Here is a 19,826-nt window from a genome sequence, read left to right on the forward strand (position 1 = left end):
ATTCCTAGATTCAAATTTGGAAGCCCCCTGCCTCTTCGCTCTGAAGCTCAGCGGTATTTGAGTCGGACCGTAGTCTGGCCAGCTACATGACTGAGATCCCTATCTGGGTTTGGATGGTGACCCGACCCCAAAGTTTAGGGATGTTCGGACCGAGGTTCAAACCTTCCTTGGATAATTACTGCTCTGCACATCACTTGTGCCTTCCTCCCAAGGATCTGGGAATGCTTTTAAAACACTGCCTATGCCTCACAGCCCCTGGGGATGCAGGTCTGCGTCTGTCCCCATTTTACAGGTGGGAAGCTGAGACCTAGAAAACCAAGATGACTCATCCAAAGGCACACAAAGAATGAACAGCAGGTTGATTCCCAGTCCCCTGCTCTCACTGCTACATCAAAGCTGTGATGGGGAGGCAAAGTGCTGGGGTGGAGATGTAGCCTTGGAGCGGATCTGCTGGAACTCTGTCTAGTTTTGACTGTCTCAAGCCATGTGGTTCCCGCCTACCATTTGGGGGACAGTTCAGCAGAATTCAGCCTAAGCTGTTCAGTGTTACCCATTGTTTCTAGTGACAGGCCTGTGGGGCACTCTGAACAACTGCTCACCTTCCTCGGTGCCTAGACCTTTCAAATCCATATAGCTCTTTATTGGACTCAGCCCCCGCTCCTTCGCTGCTGCTGCCTCAAGTTTGCTTTCTCTTTCCTTTCCTCCCGTGCCCCCGCCAGTCTGTCCACCACATCTGTGCCCAACCCCGCCCATCCCTTTTCTGGGAGCTGAAGGAATTCCAGCCATGTGCGTTGTTGAGTCCCCGGCCCCCTGTGTGTGCGCACACACGCACACTGGCCTCCTTGTTTCAGCAGCAGGGCTGGCCCAGGCAGGGCCCTGGGGCTTGCCACCGCTCCTCAGTTATGTGTTATGAACTATTAATATCGCCCTGTGCGTGAGGCTTCTCAATGCTGCCCATTCATCGGCCTGGCGAGGGGGAGCGTGCGGTGTATGTTTTTCCCCCCACTCTCTTCCCAGCATCTCACCTCAGTAGCATCCCAGAGGCCGGCCTTCTGCAATGCAAACAGGAGTGGGTGTGTGTTGAGCTGGCTGGTTTGGCGCCTCCCCTCCTCACTTCCTTTTTATAGTTTGGTGTCTCAGAGATATTTCCTGCCCCTCCTCCGCCCCCGTGGGTCCCATTTTGAAGGAGAACAGGAGTGGAAAAAGTTTGAAATCCTCCTCTGGGCCGAGCACTTTTTCCACTGGAGTCCGGAGCCATCAGGCTCCATGTGCTGTTTGAGTAGGAGAGTCCCAGCTTCCCCGGCCGCTGAGTGTATGTATGATGGTTGTTTGCACTGCAGCATCTGTGGGACAGCTCAAGGCACTTGGCCTTTGTAGCTGGCAGGTCCTGGAGCTGACGGGAGCAGGCGCCCATTTCAACAGCCTCGTGGCTGGAGCCCAGGAGTGTTTGTTACGCTAACGCGAAAGGGCAGCCTGTCACGAGGGATGGGGTGTGTAAGCCCTGCCCCTTGGGAATGGTGTTCTTCATGTGGGATGATGCACTTGGGGCATAGGAGGAGGGAATTAAGGGTCTGATGGCTGGAATACTGTCTGGAAGCCAGCAGGAGATTTCCTGCTCAGCAAATTGACTGCTATAGAATGACACTGAGTTCCTATAAAGACCCCCCACCTGCAGGGCAGGTGCAAGCGTAAGGCTCCAGGCCTGTACTTTGGTTGAGGAAGTTTGAAGCAAAGCATGGGGGGTTCAGCTTTCTTCGTGTGAATCCTGCGTGCTGCCTACCGCTCTGCCAGGCTGGGCCCAGTGGATCAATCCTAGAATGCAAGATGGAAGGACAGGAAGCGAAGGGAGCTCCCCTTGGGCTGTGGTGAGGCTTTACCACTCTGTGCTTGCTCTCACTGAGTCCGCCTAGGCTACGAATAGTGGCTACATTTTCCTGCCTCCACCATCTGCTGCAGGCCTGGACCCACGAAATGCTTTTTCTCCTGATTGTGGTGACAGTCCAGCCAGAGCTGGAGCAGGTCTTCCCTCTCCCCCATCTTACCTGTGGATCCCACTTACCCATTTCTGAGCTGGTGTAGCCTTTCCTCCCCCTCCTCACAGGCTACAGTACCGGAGTTAAGCACAGATCAGCTCCTCCCCCTCATCCCATCTCTGACATTCCACATCCCTGCAACTTGGGATCAATCTTCCCTCTAATTTTTTCCATCTATGCGCAGAATAATTTTTGTTCTGTGCACCAAGGCATGTGCAGAGGTGCACCACCAGTAGAAACACATGCTGCTGGCTGTGGGAGCTCTGCCAATCAGCTGGGGGGCACCTGACTCTCTTCTGGGCAGCTGCCCAAGCACTCGGCTTACAGGGAACACTGCTGTGGGAGTCGGAATACTGAGTGGACGCCGGAATCCCTGAGTTCAAGATTTGCTTCTGGTGTCCTTACGCATATGGCCTGGGGAAAGCGAATCTCTTAATATTAAGAGAGGGAGGGTGATCTTGTGATTGAAAGGCGGGGCTGGGAGTCAGCTTTGTGCTCCAGTCCCAGTGCTGCTGCTGTTCAGTAGCGTGACCTTTGACAGGTGACTTTGCCTTCATTTCTGATCTGTCAGTTGAGCCCCCTCCAAGGGGGCTGTGAGGCTGAACCCATTATTCAGAGGTGAAAAAGTACCCCAAAATTTACTTGAATAAAAGTGCAGCTGCTTTCACATCTGGATACTGGAGTACAATCAAGACCCAATGTGTGCATGTACTTTTACTCAAGTAGTTTTCCAGGCGGACACTGGTGATTTGGACTTAAGTACATCCCTCCCCAAGCAGTTGTACTTTTACTCAAGTAACTTTTGGGGTACTTTTTCCATCTCTGCCCTTATGTTCTTAAGCCCCTTGGAGGTTCTCCCATATTTGAATAGTCGCCTTTAACCCTGTCCAGTGTGGTTTCTCTTCGGTGTCAGTGGTTCTGGAAAAGGGGAGGGGGGGCGCATATCTCCAAATCTTTGATTCATTCCATGACTTTCTAAAGGCACCACACCTGACAGTCTCCGTCTTTACCTAATCATCTGAGCTGGGATGGTGTGGATTTCCTGGGCTTTTGCCATTCTCCAGGCACCTGTTTCTACAGCATGACATTGTGTGGAATTGCTGTGGCTGTCAGAGAGTCTAGAAATGTAACAGCTGGCCTCAGCTGTTTGTACCGACTGTGCTCACAGACTTGTGCCAACTTGCTGGGTGGCTGGGCATCTTGTTAGGGCCACTTTCGGGCTTATCAGGAGCATGCTGTAGAGTTTCACTCCATAAGAATCTTGTTTTCTGAGCAGGAAAGGCCTTCATGGAAGCACCTTAGGAAGGGCTGGCTGCTGACCTTGGATGTGGGGCCAGAGCCAGTTTGCTGTATGGCTGCCTGGTATGTCTGAAGCTCCTGTCCTTACTGATGACCACTCAGAAGGTATTGCAAGCACTGGGTGTGTCACTTCCCTTCCTTGAGATAAAGGGACATCCAGCGAGGCCTGAGAGGATTTGAATGACTGTGACAGGGTGTGGCCCTGTAATTCAGTGCCTTGTGTTCAGTCAGTCTTTCTGTTTTCAATTCTGAGGCACTTTTGTTGTGATCATTCACGTGGCTACCTGGGGGGCTCACAAGATGGAGGGCACAGAAGCAATCAGCTGCACAGCTGGGTACTTGCAAATGTGTATTTTTGTCACTCCATGGTCGCTTAGCTAGAGGGAATAGGAGCGCCCATGTTTTTTCAAGAGCCCTGGAAATGATGAGATCACGGGAGAGATGATCAAACACGGCGAAAAAAGCATGATTCAGGAAATACACCAACTATGTAATATAGCATGGAAAGAAGGGAAGGCGCTTAAGGAATGGACAAGATCTGTACTAGTGACAATACCTAAGAAAGGAAGTACATTGGAGTGCAAGAACTACAGAACGATTGCCTTAACAAGTCATCTAGGCAAGGTGCTGATGATGATACTGACGGAGAGACTAAGATTGCAGATAGAGGAACATACAGCAGACGAGCAAGTGGGGTGCAGAAAAGATAGAAGTACCTTACAGCAGATATTGGCACTAAGACCGATAGCGGAAAAAGCTCGACGGAAGAACAAGAACATATACACTTGCTTCATCCTTTTTGAAAAGGCATTCAACAGATCAGAAAGTGACTTGGACGGTGCTGGAGTCATATGGAGGGGATAGCAGACTGATATGGTTGAAGAAGGATATCAATGACAATGCGGAGGCAGCGGTGAGAACATGCAGGGAGTTGGGAAGTTGGTTTAAAACAAGTAGAGGTACGAGACAAGGAGATCCACTATCTCCAAGTATCTTCATTGCACATATGGAGAGAGCAATGGACAAGATCAAGGAAGAGGTAGAAGGGGTATCTGTGCACAGGAAAAGAATTAACTCGAGGTTCTCGGGTGATATAGTTATCATTGAGGAAGATGAGGAGAAGCGGCAAAAATGGTGCAGGTGCTAAACGAAGAAGGGAAGCGGTACAGGCTGATTATGAACGTTGATAAAACAAAAACAATGGTATTTGGAGATAAGGAAATAGGAAGGAAGGTCAGTTTCAATGATATTGAACTAGAAAATGTAGGGAAGCTCACATATCTGGGGAGCAAAATAACGTATGATCTAGATTGTAGGAGGGAAGTAGTCACTAGAATAGCCAAAGCAAGAGCGAGTTTGAAGATCTGGAAAAGTAAAGCAATTAGCTTAAGAATGAAGTGGAGCGTCTTGAAAACGTGTGTATTCAGCAGCATGTTGTACAGATGCGAGACATGGGTGATAATGAAAGATTTAAAGAGAAGAATATTGGCGTTCGAAAGGAGTTGTAGGAAAATTCTGAGAATAGGATGGATGCAAAAGGTCACCAATGAGGAATTATGTAGAGAGTTACAGCCAAAAGAGAGCCTATTGCAGAAGGTTATAAAACGGAAGCTACAACTATTTGGGCATATTTGCAGAATGAACGACGAACGAAAATCAAGACCCTAGTGTTCGGCATAATGGATGGTTCGAGTAGGAGAGGCAGACCCCACAGAGAATGGCTAGATTGGTGTGGAGCTAGTCTACAGAAACTAAGCCACTCTGCACTGGACAGGGAAAGATGGAAGGAAATGGTGAGAGAGGCATCAGACACCAACAGGCGCTGAGCCCTCGGTTATTGATGATGATGTTTTTTCAGTTTATGTGCATTGTGCACCTGCTATCAGCCATTATATCCGTGGCTGCTGTTGTGTGGTGCATGGAGCCAGCATTCCCTCTAATTTTTTCCATTCATGGGCAAACTAAATTTTATTACGTGCACCAAGGCATGTGTGGATGTGCATCACCAATACAAACACACGCTGCCCCCTGTGGGTGGCTGTGGGCACTCTGCTAATCGGCTGGGTGGCTGCCTGATTACAGGGAACGCTGTTTAGGGCCTGCAGAACATGGGGAAGATGCTCCATAAATTAGAAGACTGAACATTCACCTTGGTAGAGGAGCAGTTGGGTGTGTGGTGGAGGTCCATTGTGGTGTTTAATTTTAATGGGTTCTCCTGATTCAGGTGCCAGCACTGGGGGGCTTTGCTGAGAAAGCATGGTTTGAAGAAGGAATTGAACTGGTTTGTTCCCATCCTCCTGAGCAGTGAGGCAATGCAGAGCTTTGCACGCATGGCCCTCCTCACAGCATCCTAGGGAGGTGGAAAAGCTGCATTTTTAGAGTTGGAGAAGAGGAGGCAGAGTGAGAATCCTCACTGTGAGGGCGGCGGTGAGACTGGGATCGGAGCTCAGGTGTTCTTGTATTCAAGCCTCATCTCTTTGTGCTGATGCCTCTTCAGGAAGCTTTGGTGCTTGGATTTGCCTTCAGATAACCCTTGGTTTTTTTTAATATTCATAGAACACTAGAACTGGAAGGGACCTCAAGAGGTCATCAGATCCAGTCCCCTGCCCTCATGGCAGGACCAAACACCGTCATCCCTGATATACATTTATCCAACTTGTTCTTAAATATCTCCAGTGGTGGAGATTCTGCAACTCCTGTAGGCAATTTATTCCAGTACTTAACCACCCTGACAGTTTGGAAATTTTTCTTAATGTCCGACCTAAACCTCCCTTGCTGCAATGTAAGTCCATTGCTTCTTGTCCTATCATCGGGCGCAACGGAGAAAAATTTTTCTCTTCCTTGTGACACCCTTTTAGGTACTTGAAAGCTGCTATCATGTCCCCCTCTCAGCCTTTTTTTCCAAACTAAACAAACCCAGTTTTTTAAATTTTTTTCCATAGGTCATATTTTCTAGATCTTTACTCATTTTAGTTGCTCTTTTCTGGACCCTCTCCAATTTTTCCACATCTTTCCTAAAATGTAGTGCCCAGAACTGGATGCAATACTCCGAGGCCTAACTAGCGCAGAGTAGAGTGGAAGAATTACCTCTCGCATCTTGCTCTCACAAATTCCAATAATTTCCTCCACCCCCACAGATAAACGCCCCCCCACCAAGACAGCCCCTTTATACTGAGAGGAAGCAGCATTCACAGGCTGTCTTGTAGGAGACCACAGGGTCCTTCAGCAGGAGCCACCGGCCTCTCCTTCCCACCTCCATACCCGTGGTCTGTGGCCTGTAAGGGGATGCATTGCACAATGCTAGTGTAGGAGACCTGTTGCCAAGAAAGCCACCTTGCTACTGTGAGACAGGTTGTGTGTGAATATGGGCAAGTTATGTAGGTGGTTTTAGTGGGAGTTGGGAACCTTTCCACTTCCTCCCACCTGGAGAGGGGCAGAGCAGGTGGGGGTCTCGGTAAGAGGATGGGGTCGGTGACTGGAAGGAGTTTGGGGTTGGGAAGGCTGGAGAGGATGTGGCAAACTAAACAAGCCAGCTGAAAGTGGGTGGTTAAGACTCTGGGTGCTTGAGGGCATTCAGGTAACCCTCAATGTCCTGTCAAGAATTCCAGGGAAGGAGGTGGTTTGTGGTTTCTTGACCTGGACTTTTCCTGTTGTTCCGGCCCTGGTACTTCTCTCTGCAGAATCCCCGTGCTCTCTCTCTCCCAGGTATGAGTCAATGCTCCTCATCTCTGCTGCCATGATTCTGCCCTTATTCCATTCCTGCTATCATCTCCCCACCTCATGCTCTACATGCCTCCTGCTCTCACCTTCTATTGTCCATTTCCTTTGGGACAAAGCCCCTCCCCTACATCCCTTCTTAAATACCTTTTGTGTTCCACAGCCTCCTTCATGGTTTCCCCAACACGAGCTGCTCACACTCTGGCAACTGGCTTTTTACACTTTGCATTGTACTTGGAGTGCCAATGGGTTGGGAGACTCTGGCCTCTCTAGAGAGAACAGAGTCTAGCTGTGTCCACCCTGGGACAGGGTAATTCCAGGCTTCTTTGTGCCCTGAAAGTGCGAGGGAACCTCTGGTTGAGTAGTGTCAGGCCTGTCCCTCATGGAGGGCACACAGCACAATAACCAATACCAAGCCAAGAAAGTTCATCGGCGACCAGAGTGGTAAAGAGAATGGAAAAAAAACACTCAACTTGAATACAGCTTCTTGGGCTCTGTCTCGCCTTGCTGGGATCCCTTCCCAGGTTGCCTGTTAGCATTGATGGGAAGGGAGAGTTAGGGACTAGTCTGTCTTCAGTCCAAGGAACGTCCAGGGGCTGTTTTAGGAGGGAAAAGGGAATGAGCCGCATTTATTTATCAGTCAGACAGGAGCACTGAGAGGCTACAGCTGTCCTTTGCCTGCTGCTAGCTTTCCAAAGCTGTGGAGTTCTCCCAGCCCCTTTCATGTTTCCGAGTGTCCATTTCCCCTGGAAATGAAGCGATCCACATGCAAACCTGGGCACAGGACAGGAAACGGGGGAGCTACAGTTGTTACTGCCATTTTTCAGATGGATAGGGGGAAGGAGGGTCATTGAATGAACACTTGCTTGAAAATACAAAGCTGGACCTGTACAGTGTTAAATAGCGGTGTGGGAAGCTGATATTCTCCGGGGGTATAATAATGAGACAGTTTGGTGGTTTCACACCTGCCGGGGGGAGATCCCATTCTGTATTACGAAGCTAGTCATGGCCCGCTGGCTAAAGGCATTCAGAGCCTTGGTGGGGTGCTTGGTGTTGCTTTTTGGCTCATCAGATACTCAGAACTCCTGGCTACAGCAGCACCAGGACCTGGTCTTAGGGTCAGCGGGGCAGTTTGGGGAGCTGTTTGTGCGTTTGCGCTCATGGTTGGTGAGAGAGGGGCTCTTCCCCCTTTGAACCCTTTCCCACTCCATGTGGCCTCTTAGAACATAGGGTTAGAGATGGGTCAGGCTGCGAAGTTGGGGTTTGGTTTGGAATGGTCCCAAGTTTTGGATCCTGGACATTGGTTTGGCCCGACAGTAATGACATTTAGGTATGTTAGTGAGCTGCTGGCTCTTGCTTTCTACCTCTGGAGACCTGCATTTGTATTTGTCTTGGCCCTTGGGTGTAAAAAGACTGTTTCGCAGCACAATCCCTGATGGATGTGTTCATGTGACAGCACTGTTGCCTAGTCTGGTAGCATTAATGAGGATTAGCTTTGCCTCTGCTGGGGATAAAGCTGAGAACCTGACTGTGCTGGTGCTCAGGACTGAGGTACCTCAGCAGAGTTTGAGCCTGCAGTGTTAGCCTCAGTGCTAGAATAATGGGTTGGCGGGGGCTGCTGCAGGGTAGAAGTGAGGGACGTTGGCAGAACTATGTGAAGGGAGTCTGTTGCTGAAAGAGTTGGGGGGTTCCAGAGGCCAGAAGTGAGAAGCATTGGCAGAGCTGTGGGAGGAAGCTTGTGCTGTACTTGCCTTCATTATGCCAGTCCCTGTAATTGTGTGTGTGATTTGTTTGGACCACCATACGGTCCATTCGTTGTTATGGTGAGATGGCTTGTGTGTCTCAGTGACCCGGAGAGCTATGCCAGTGGGAGCTACAAGCTCCTAGAAGGGTCACCCAAACTGGACAGATCAAAGGGTAGCAACCAGACAATTTGGATCACCTCTCCCTGAGGCGAAAGGGGTTGGCTTAGGGTTAACAACCCTATCCACAAAAACCAAGAAACATCTACAAAGAAACCGACCACTACACAAGTCTTGGGAGGAGTTGGCAATCTGCACAGTCAGCTAGAAGATTTGTCCTGAGACAGTGTGATGTGGAGAAGACTTGTAGATCACCTATGCTCCACCCGGTACCAGGGTTTAAGTCAAGTAAGTCAAAGTCTGTGTGGATGATCTGTTTTACCACCAGTGGAGTGTGAATATCTGGCAGGATGCTTTCGTCTTCAGCGGCTGCAATGAATCTTTAGTTTAGCCAAACCAGATATGCTGACCGCTTCTCTGGTGGTAGAATTACTTGTGGAGATGATGTTTTGAAGTTCATTTTCTCTTCTGTGCCTTACCATGTGGGATCTGAAAGCAAGTGCTGTGAAACGAAGAGGCTGCTTTAGGATTGGCTTGGGGGGTGAGTGGCGTGAGGGAAAAGCAAAGCCTCTTTAAAAAAACTTTCCAGAGAGCCCAGATGGTTTTACTTTTCAGTGATTGGCCAGGGCTGTGGAGGGCGGAGGTAGTCGCTGTTTAAGAACCTACAGTTGGCCACCTGAGCGTGAAACTGACTTATGCTGACAATAGTTAAGGAGCAGCAGCGCCTTAGCTAGCAAAAAGCCTTGTGTGTATGTTGAAAGTGATAACTTCTTCAGCTTCATTTTGTCATCTTCCTGCTGCAATAAAGAAAGTGAGTGAATAGTTAAAGGATTTTCACCATCTAGCTGCTTGCTCGTCAACATTTCTGTTCGCTAATACTAGGCAGCTGTTCCCCACGGAGCGTGTTTGAGCTGAAGGAGACACGACGCAACCTCAAGGTAAATCAAATATATGGATTTCAACAGTTGCTTGTTCCCTTCTTTCAGTGTGGCTCTCTCTGCGCGTCTGTGTGTGCGATGTGAATTATTTTGTACGGCAGCATGTGTCAGTCATCTGTTACATGTAATAGCAGATAATGCTGTTCATAGAACAGTGCCTCCAGGAATAGAGAGGGGCTGTCAGGGAGAACATTTGTTGTTCCGTAGCTGCTATTTAAGGGACATGCACATCCAAATAACTTGATTGATGGTGTTAGAATTAAGCTGTTGTTAATGTCTGGGGGAAAGAGAGACTCTCTGAGCAGGGGCAGGGATTTCCTGCCGTACTCGACCTGTTGTTGAATTTTGGATTTCCCAGGCTGAGTCATGGCAGAGTGCATTGGGCTAGAGAGCCTATTTTCATTCTGATCACCACTGTGTGTATGTTCAAATTGGAGTTAGCAGGTTCCATGTGCAAAAGGCTTTTTGACTTGTTCTGCAATTGACCTTGTCAGTCACAGCAGAACAGTCCCTAAAATAAGAAGTCCCAGAGTGTTGCTGGTTGCCTGTTTGGGGCTACGTGGATTTTCCTCTGGCTACTGCCTCACTCCAACTGGGGCTGGTGCCATCTATTTTGGTTGCAATTTTATTGGCGACTGAAAACGCTCGGATTTAGGCTCCGGTGAAGTTAAGGGATAGATTCTGTTTCCTTCACTTCAGTCTAAGGGGCTGATCCAAACCCCAGTGAAGGACCAGCAAAGCTAAACTCCCCCATATCCTGACTTCCAAACCTACATACTTTTAAATCTGTTGCCCTGTGTTGGAGACCTCTGTGCGCTGGAGAGAAGCCGATCTCTTTGTCACCAGTCTGTTGTAGTTTAAAATGTAGTGATGATAAACTTGGCTCTCAAAACAATTTAGCAAGGAGGTTTATGTGGTGGGATTTCTTTGGCTGATTTATGCATATACTTGGAATGTCCCCATTCCATCCCATGCTAATGTTCCTCAGCATGCTTGGTTTTCTCATTTATTTTTCTCCCGTGGCTTTCTTTTGTTCTAGAATTTGTTATGATACGGTTACAGACTAGGACCTATATGAAACTCTGATTGCCAGTCACCTGCATCTTTTTCTTCATCATCATCATCATCCACAACCAAGGGCTTAGTGCCTGTTGGTGTCTGATGCCTCCCTCGCTATTTCCTTCCATCTTTCCCCATCCAGTGTGGAGTTCCAATTGATATTATTTGTATTAGTTGTAATTTTCTTTTGGTAGCCAAGTTAGCAAACCAAACCTGATCGCTCGATGGCTAGTGCGGACCTTGTTTATCTGGGCGACGTCCAAGCCGGCATCTTTTATCAGTTAGTCATTCTGGCATCAGATTTCATTTGTGGTGTTTTATGATCAGCGCATCGACACTTACTTGACCAACTCTCCTCCCTTCCCCAGGCTTGTAACTAGCATGGGACCCCTAGAGGCTTCATGGCGGAGTTAATTGCGTGCAAGCTGTTCTTATACCTGAATGTAAAATGTTGCCTTTTATCCCTGATATAATTAATTTATTTTGAAATAATGTTGAAAGCCACAGAAAATATCTTCATTCCTCTCTGCCCACCCATGTTCTCTCTAATTTCTTTCCATACATGTGCAGAATAAATGTTATATGCGTTGAGGTATGTACTGATGTGCACCACCGGTGGAAACACTTGTTGCCAGCTGCATGAGGCTGGGGGCTCTCTATTAATGAGCTGGGCAGCACCTGAATCTCTCCTGGTTGGCCACCCTATCGCTTGCCTTACGGGGAGCACTGCTACCCACGTATATCAGCATTGACTGCTCCTTGTTTGAGGTGGGATATGCAAAGATTATGGGCCCATCCGAATTCTGGTTGAAGTCCATGGGAATTTTTCAGCAGGAGCTGGATCAGATCCTTATATCTGAGTGAACTTGGCTTTTTAAAAATGAGATAAACCTCAGATAGAAACCCAGGGGGGAAAAGGATATGTGCATATATATGTAATGTGCTTTTCGCTTCTTTGAATAAACTCTTTTGATAAAAAATAAAAATACCCACTGTTCATGAACTTAAAAATGGTTGTCTTAGTTAGTCCCTCACTTTAGCACATGTGAAGAGCAGAAGCTGGGTGTGGTTTAGTTTTATAAAGGAACAAAAGTGACTGTGGTTCAGGGAAAAGGGTGCTGAGAAGCTTTCAGGGTATCACTTGGATGGTTGTGGCATTTAAAGACAGCACTGTGATTCTGACAATGGATTTTCAGAGAAAATGCTGATGGGTGGGTGAGCTTGGAGTGCCTTTTGCCCAAGAGGTAGCTCCTGGAGATTGCTGGCTGGCCCATTGGCAAAAGGACAGGGCTGAGGGGCTAATCTGGACTGAGCTAGCGATATTAGGAGGCTGCTCACTTGACCTCTTTGTGCCTAAGGCTGTGTGCACACTACAAAGAGAAGTTGATCCATCAATGACTGCACTGTCCACAGGACCCTCCTGTAAGTGGTGCCTGTCCACACCAGCAGCGCATCCACCAGCTGAAGTTGGGGCAGTGTGGGGAATAATATACTGCCCCTTGCCCAAACTGGGTGGAGACCAAGCCCCCCTCTCTCAACATAACCCATTTATTTCCACAAGAGAACGATGGGGCACGCAAGTAGAGAGTGGAATAAGCGCATAGGCAGTTTGTACAAGTCAGCTAGTGTTTTATACCTGGGTGGGTATGGGTTGGGGTTATCTACTATCTGAAGCTTGCTGGGGGCTCTTGATCATGGCATGGGCATGGCAGTAAATGGCGTCCTTACCACCTATGCAATATAGTTGTAGCAGTGCTCTCTCTTCTTTGGAGAAGGTGAGCGAGGTAACATCTTTTAAATAGACCAACAAAATATATCCCACCCCACACCTCATCAGTTGGGAAGTGAGTGATTGTGTTTGGGTGGTGCTCTTTTGATGTTACCAGGAGTTTATATGTTCCCTTGGTGTATGGGAGTATGTGTGCTTTGCTCCAGGGATTTTATCTCACTGTCATCATTAATTTCATTTGACAGCAGAGGGCTTTTTCCCATTCAGTCCCCGTACTTTGGTAAAGGTTCAGTGGCATCCCTCTCTTGCCTGAAGGGTCATGGGTGAAACGTGTCACCCTCCAGGTGTGAAAGCAGTGCTGGTGGTTACTGCTATAAAAGGCATCATCAGAATGGTGCGAGGACAGTGAGGACTGAGGTGGTATTGGAGAGCCCTATGGAGTGCAGCTGGCTTGGATCTCTTGCAGACACTTTCCATTTCATTTCTTGCAAGGGTCCCTCTTTGCTTTGCGTTGCGAGTTCAGAAGAAGCCAGGGTCTCAACCCAAAACTCAGCAGAAAGCAACAATCTTTGTCCAGCATCTGGTGGAATCAAGAGGAGAGAAAACACTGGGCTTCCCCTGCAACCCGGCTTGGTCCTTATCCCTGAAGTGCCCCATGAGTGATGAGCCTGGGCCAAGGTTAGGGTTGTAAGGAAAGGTCTTTATAGAGCTCTTGTGGGCCTGACACCTGATCAGTGTCCCTTTCAATTTTTATGTCCATGTGCAGAGGGACACGTGTTATGTGCACCAATGTGGAGGGGATGTATCACATAATAAAAGTAGTTCTGCACATGGACAGTGTGTGGTGGGAGTGGTGCTGAGGGGTTGGGGTGTGGGAGAAGGTAAATGGCTGGGCAGAGGTTTGGGATGCAAGTTCTGGCTGAGGTTGCAGGCCCCAGGGCAGGGCCAGGGATGAGGCTTTAGGGTGCAGAGCTCCTCTGGGGAGAGAGAGGATTGCCTCCCACCCTCTCTCACTGCAGCATCTTGCAGCCAACTGAGAGGCACCTCTCCGTGGCCGCCGTAGCTCCAGCGGACACAGCCGTGGAGCAGCACCTGTGCCATTACTAGGGCAGGGCTAGGCCTGGCCCGGGAGGGAGTGCCTGTCCCTGGCCACAGCAACTCTGGGCAGCTTCACGTTGGGCTCTAGGAACACCCAAGATATTGGCTAGCGTTGCTCTCCCTTCCTGGATGAAGGTCTCTGAGAACTTTCCAAATATTAGTGAATTAACTACACGGACCCCAAGGGGCTTGTCTCCACTGCAGAGCTAACTTGAATTATGACTCCAGTGTGCCCCTCACATGAGTTCATCCACACACAAACACCCTTCCCTCGAGTGCTTTGGTGCTGTGCTCTGGAGTTGGCCAGCCTAAGAAGGAGTGTAGGCTAAAACTTCCAGTACCCACAGCTCACCAGAGGCTAACAAGTCCACCCCACAGTGCAGATGCAGGGCTAGCATCGGTCAGGTGCTGCTAATCCTTCAAGGCCTTCCCACAGCTCCTGTCCATGCAGCCAGCCACACCCCCATGTGTCCAGAAGGGACAGACAAGGTCTCCCACAATTCACTAGGGAAGAATTCATAGAGCACCTCAGATTAGGGCGGTCCTAGGAACCACGGTATATGTCCCCCCAAATCTTGGTGTCCCATATGAGTGAGCGCAGTGGGAGTGTGCACATGGACACTTGAGATTTATTTCATAGTGTGGTTGCACTCCCTTGCCAACCATTACTCGAACGAAGGCGTAGTCTATGATATGGGTAATGTTGTCTTCATTTTATTGGCCAGTAAACGGAGCCACAGAGTGAGCGAGTTACACAAAGGGAAGAGGCACAGGGCCAGAATTAGAACCTAGGGTTCCTAGTTTCCAGTCCCGTCCCTTAACCATACACAATCACTTCTTCTCTTTTGGAAAGTGAGAGGCATATCTGGTTGGCAGGATCTAGCAGCGGTGTAAGAGACATGCTGGAGGGAGGGAGCCTTCCCAGAGGTTTAATGGCTGGAGGCTAATGCTGGAGCTGAAACGGCATTAATTAACTTTTGTGTCCAGCTCCAGCACGTTCTCTGATGACGAATGTTGGCAGCACAGTGAGGCCACATTCCGATAAAGCCAGAGGTCCCCCCAACTCAGTTAATGATTGAGTCACAATAACCCTCCTTGTGCTAAGTCTCTCTGAAAGTCACCTACAGATAATTATATTAACTTTTCTAGGCTGTAGGAGCTGGGTGCAGAGCCTTAAAGAGACAGTCTTTTTCTTTCTGCACACTTTCAAAATGAAACTGTCATATGTATGAGACAGTAAATACAGAGCCAGGGCCTGAGTTGTTTTCTGAATTTTGTATTCATTTACTGCAGTTGAGCATGTGGAAATTGGTGGATTGCATTTGTATTTTACAATCTATTTTACAGCTACCAGATGTGCCTGGAAAACTAACATGACTGCAGGGGCAAATCAGGCATTTACTTGTGCGTAAGCTCTTTCATGCGCCTTTTTAAACCTTAGCCTGTACCAAACCAGTTGCCTGTTTTCCTGTGCAGGCCTCCAGTTCCATAGCTCTGTTGCATCCTATACAAGTAGCGTGTGGATTGTTTTAAAGTGTCCTGGGTTTCCAACAGGACACTTAACACATCTCCTAGAACTGGAAGGGACCTCAGGAGGTCATCTAGTCCAGTCCCCTGCCCTCTCAGCAAGACCAAGCACCATCCCTGACATATATTTGCCCCAGTCCCTAAATGGCCTCCTCAGGGATTGAACTCCCAGCCCTGGGTTTAGCAGGCCAATGCTCAAATCACTGAGCAGTATTCTTGAGTTTGTGTCAAAGTCACAGTGACACGGATGATGCAGTATGTTTGTCTCCAGATAGAAGACCAGAGCCCTTATTTGGGCTTCCACCCTCCTGCTGTTTGTTCTCAGATATTCTCCCAGATCCCCTCATATTCCTGCTCTGTTAAGTTTGCTAGAAAATAGCAAAGACAATAACTTTGATGCCATGTAATTTGGGGCCTTTCATTTGTTTTTCTGGCTTTTCTAGTCATGGCTGCTCTGCTGTAAACTTACAGCCCATCCATGGCAGTCGGGGGAGTGCCTCTGGATTTGCACCAGAGGAACCAGACTATGGCTCTGTACCCATGGGGTTCTAAACACTGTTCTTTCCAGGCCTTTGTGTATATCTCAGGCATGAGTCTCTTCACTTCTGATTCTGCCCCACTTCCCGTTGCAAGGCAAATGCTGCCAAGCTGCCAGTTAATAAGTGACCTATTACCCTTGCAGCGTGTGCCATGAGCGTTTATCGAATGTACAGCAACGGCGCTGTTTAACTAGCCCGTTTACAGGTTCCTTATCAGTAAAGGCTGCTTGCCATCCAGTGCTGCTAACAGGCAGAATAAATGGAGGGAGGTATTAATGACAGGTCTGGAAAGGGTCTAGGTGAACAAAATGGCTTGAGTGACTTTTTGTAATCTGGAGGATAAGGCTCCAAAGGGCTGGGTGGCTTCACACCAAGCCGCTCCTAGGCTTGTTGCCAGTTTAAGGTTCTTAGGAATTAATACAATCACCATTACTCCTTTCCATTACTCCCCCTGTGTTGTCTTGTGGATCTAAGAACTCTTTGTCCATGTCAGAAAACCTACATGTGTTTGCTGGTGCCACCTAAGGGCATATCAGGAATTAAAGATTGTATGGTGCAGGTGCACTGGCTGAGCTGCTTGTAGGGCCTGGGAGCTGAATCTCTGGGAATGCTGCAGGTCAGGATGGAGGTGCAGTGCTAGATCGGTCAGGGGCTGGTTTTTGTAATAACAGGGCTGGAAGGGCTCTTTGGCAGGGTTGTGCAAGGCCGTACAATTCTGACCTCACTGGGGAATGGCGCAGGAAAGTATTGAAGTGCACTTGGTGGAGGGGGGAACCCTGCAGGTCAGGACAGAGGTACTTTGGTAGAGTTGCATAGAAAGCCTTGCTCAACTCCTGCCCATACATTGCTTGGTCTAGCCCAGTGCTCTCTGTTTTCCATGAACTCTGATGAAACAAAGGCCGTTTCTCTTGGGATGTTGAACTCCTGTAGAACTGAGAATGACCCTTTGAGAACACACACCTGGGAAGACAGAAGTGTAAGATTTGCTGTTCCAGTCTTGCTCCTGCAAGATGATCAAAGGAGGGATGGTCATCTGGGCTTTTCCCCCTGTTCCCTCCTGTTTTGGCTCCTCAGCTTCAAAGCAGGGTGACCTGCTTAAATGAGATGTCTGGGGATGGTCAATAGAGGAGGGGAAGTCACAAAGACCAGGCACTCAATTCCTACACATTGCACAAGGATGTTCCATTTCAATGGCACCTACAAGCTGCTGCTTCTGGAGCCATCTGAAGGGTTTTGAAAATCTGGACATCTTTTCCAAGGGCTCTATGCATGGATGGAGCCATACTCAGCTTAACTGGGGTCAGAATTTCAGCAGTCTCTTCCAGGATGCTGTACTGATAGATCTGCTGGCACCCAGCATACAGCCTGAGTGAAGGTAGGGTCTGGGGATTTCCTGCTGTTTATCTCAACAAGTCATAGAATCATAGAAGAGTAGGACTGGAAGGGACCTCGAGAGGCCATCAAGTCCAGCCCCCTGCCCTCATGGCAGGACCAAGCACTTTCTAGACCATCCCTGAAAGCCATCTATCTAACCTCTTCTTAAATAGCTCCAATGATTGAGATTCTACCACCTCCCTTGGCAATTCGTTCCAGTGTTTGATCACCCTGACGGTTAGGAACTTTTTCCTAATGTCCAACCTGAACCTCCCCTGCTGCAATTTAAGTCCATTGCCTCTTGTTCTATCCTCAGAGGCAAGGAAGAGCAAGTTCCCTCCCTCTGCCTTATGACACCCTTTTAGATATCTGAAAACTGCTATCATGTCCCCCCTCAATCTTCTCTTTTCTAAACTAAATAAGCCCAATTCTTTCAGCCTGTCTTCATAGGTCATGTTCTCTAGACCTTTGATCATTCTTGTTGCTCTGAAAGTGAAAAGCTTCTGACTGCAACATGTGTGCAGGTTTAGGATACAGCTTTCTCTGTCTGCCGTTGTCCTGTGCACTCCTGGAGTGGTCCCTGATGCATACATTCATGGCTTTTTAGGATGGACGCTTTAAGCCAGGTTTAAAGGAAAATGGATATTCTCTCAATGGTGTGTTCAGCCCTCAGTGTCTGAATTACTTCCTGATGTGCTAATGGAAAGAGTTAGTGCGCATATCCTGAGAGAGAGAGAGAGAGAGTGTGTGTGTGTGTCTATAGATTGGTGGATCATTGACATTGCATATATTTTACATGCAGATATGGGAATTTTTCACATAAAATTCACGAGAATTCAGAAAAAATTAAATATTAGAAAAAAAGTATTTTGCTAGGAGGGTGGTGAAGCACTGGAGTGTGTTACCTAGAGAGCTGGTGGAATCTCCATCCCTAGAGGTTTTTAAATCCTGGCTTGACAATGTCCTGGCTGGGATGATTTAGTTAGGGTTGATCCTGCTTTGGGCAGGGGCCTGGACTCAATGACCTCCTGAGGTTTCTTCCAGCCCTAGAATTCTGTGATTCTATGATTGACTCTAGTTGAGGGTGAAATGGTCACACTGCGACTTTTGAATGTGCTTATTTTTCTCATGGGCAGTTCAAAATGCTCTGATTCCTTCCTTGCTTCTTGTCAGAACGACAACAAAGTATTACCCCTTCTTCAAAGTGATCATTTTGCAGAGCTGGTAGGTGGCATGTGTCTGATGCAGGCAGGGGATTGTGAAAGGATGGAAGTAATTCTCTCTCACCCCCAGGAGAGCAGCTTTACTTTTAAGATCAGGATCTGTAATGACACGACTGTGTCAGTGACAGTGTAGGAAGCCTTGGGGTTCCAGAGGAAGAGATCATTTCAGGAAATAACTCCTGATAACGTGTTCTGCTGTGTGTCGCCCCTTGGGAATTGTTCCTTAGATGACATTCTGGTTTGATCAGGCAGGAGGAGATGGTACGTGTGGAGAGAATATTGAAGGGAAAACTATACAGAAGACAATTAGTTTTTGGTTCAGTGTCCTTGTTTTAGAAAGAATTTGGGGGGAAGACTCAGTGAGTGAGGTGTGGTGGAACAAGAAGACAAAATGCTCGCTTGGGCTAATGAGTGGAGATACTTCCCCTGAGGTGAACCAGTGCTGCCCTGCTGTGTAGTGCCCCGTGTAGTAGGCTGCATGCACTGGGAGGTGGCGGTTCTTGGTTTGTTTGGAAGCCAGGTGTGAAAGCAGCTCACTCTTTCCCTGTATTGCACCCACAGTGACCTCAGTGTTGGTGGGAGGCAGAATGACTCATGCAACAGATCTAGGCAGGCAAAGCACTGGGAGGACTGTGGGAGGTGGGAGGGTCACAAGGCCAGGCCAAGACACTGATCTATTGTGGTGAATGGTGACTCAAAGTTCACTTGACCCTCTTGGTGCCTCTCTTAACTTCATCTGTGTAATTGGGTGAAAGCAGAGCCTCTGGGTAACCAGATCCTACATCTGCATTTAATTTTGCTAGGTAAATAATAACTCTCCCCTCAAAGCCAGTCTTTGAGAGCCTCCTAAATGCTCCCTTTGTCCCCATCTTCTTCTATCAACACCATGCTGTTCATCAGGCTGACCCCCAGCCCTATCTTAGAGCAACCTCCCTCACATCTGCCCATCAGAGCCACTCCTGCCTGGCTTCCCAGCTCAGAGCATGGGACCAGTGGTGTCTATTAACACCTAGATTGAGACCCATCTGTGCATGTCTCTCTGCGCGTAGTAGAGAAGACAGCATATACGCATCGTTCCTGCTGACCTAAGCTGGATGTGAACTCAGCGACCTAGAGATTAAAGGCTCTCTGTAGCCTAATCCCAATGCCTTGAGCTATGTGTGTGGGTCTGGAGTACTTGGCATGGAATGAAGGCCTGAGATTCCCATTTTCCCGCCTCTTTAAACTAGCGAAGGGGAACGCTGAAAAGAGCCACCTCTGCAAAGAGATATTTTTCAAGCACACAGGAAACCCTGCAAGATGCTAGTCACGATATCTAGTGGAAAAACTACAGCAAGATCCTGCAGTGCCAAAGGGCTTGTCTGCATTGGCCAATGCAGCTGCACCCCTCCAGCACTTAGTGGGTGCTTGTCTTCTGCCAGCATGGGT

The 19,826-nt window shown here is 48.3% G+C and overlaps 1 protein-coding gene across 4 annotated transcripts in view; it reads left to right on the forward strand.

Annotated features, from left to right (window-relative positions):
• Positions 1 to 19,826, forward strand: part of STARD8 (StAR related lipid transfer domain containing 8) — a 109,584-nt gene that overhangs the window by 9,558 nt on the left and 80,200 nt on the right. For 2 of the 4 annotated variants that reach the window (XM_075008207.1, XM_075008208.1), the window contains exon 1: positions 9,582 to 9,849. The exons of the other annotated variants lie outside the window; for them this stretch is intronic. The gene's annotated coding sequence lies outside the window, so the exon portion shown is untranslated. Of the gene's footprint in view, positions 1 to 9,581; positions 9,850 to 19,826 lie in introns of those variants that run through there. 4 annotated transcript variants of the gene reach the window in all.

Source organism: Carettochelys insculpta, chromosome 13 (genome assembly GCF_033958435.1).
Source record: "Carettochelys insculpta isolate YL-2023 chromosome 13, ASM3395843v1, whole genome shotgun sequence".
Lineage (NCBI taxonomy): Eukaryota > Metazoa > Chordata > Testudines > Carettochelyidae > Carettochelys > Carettochelys insculpta.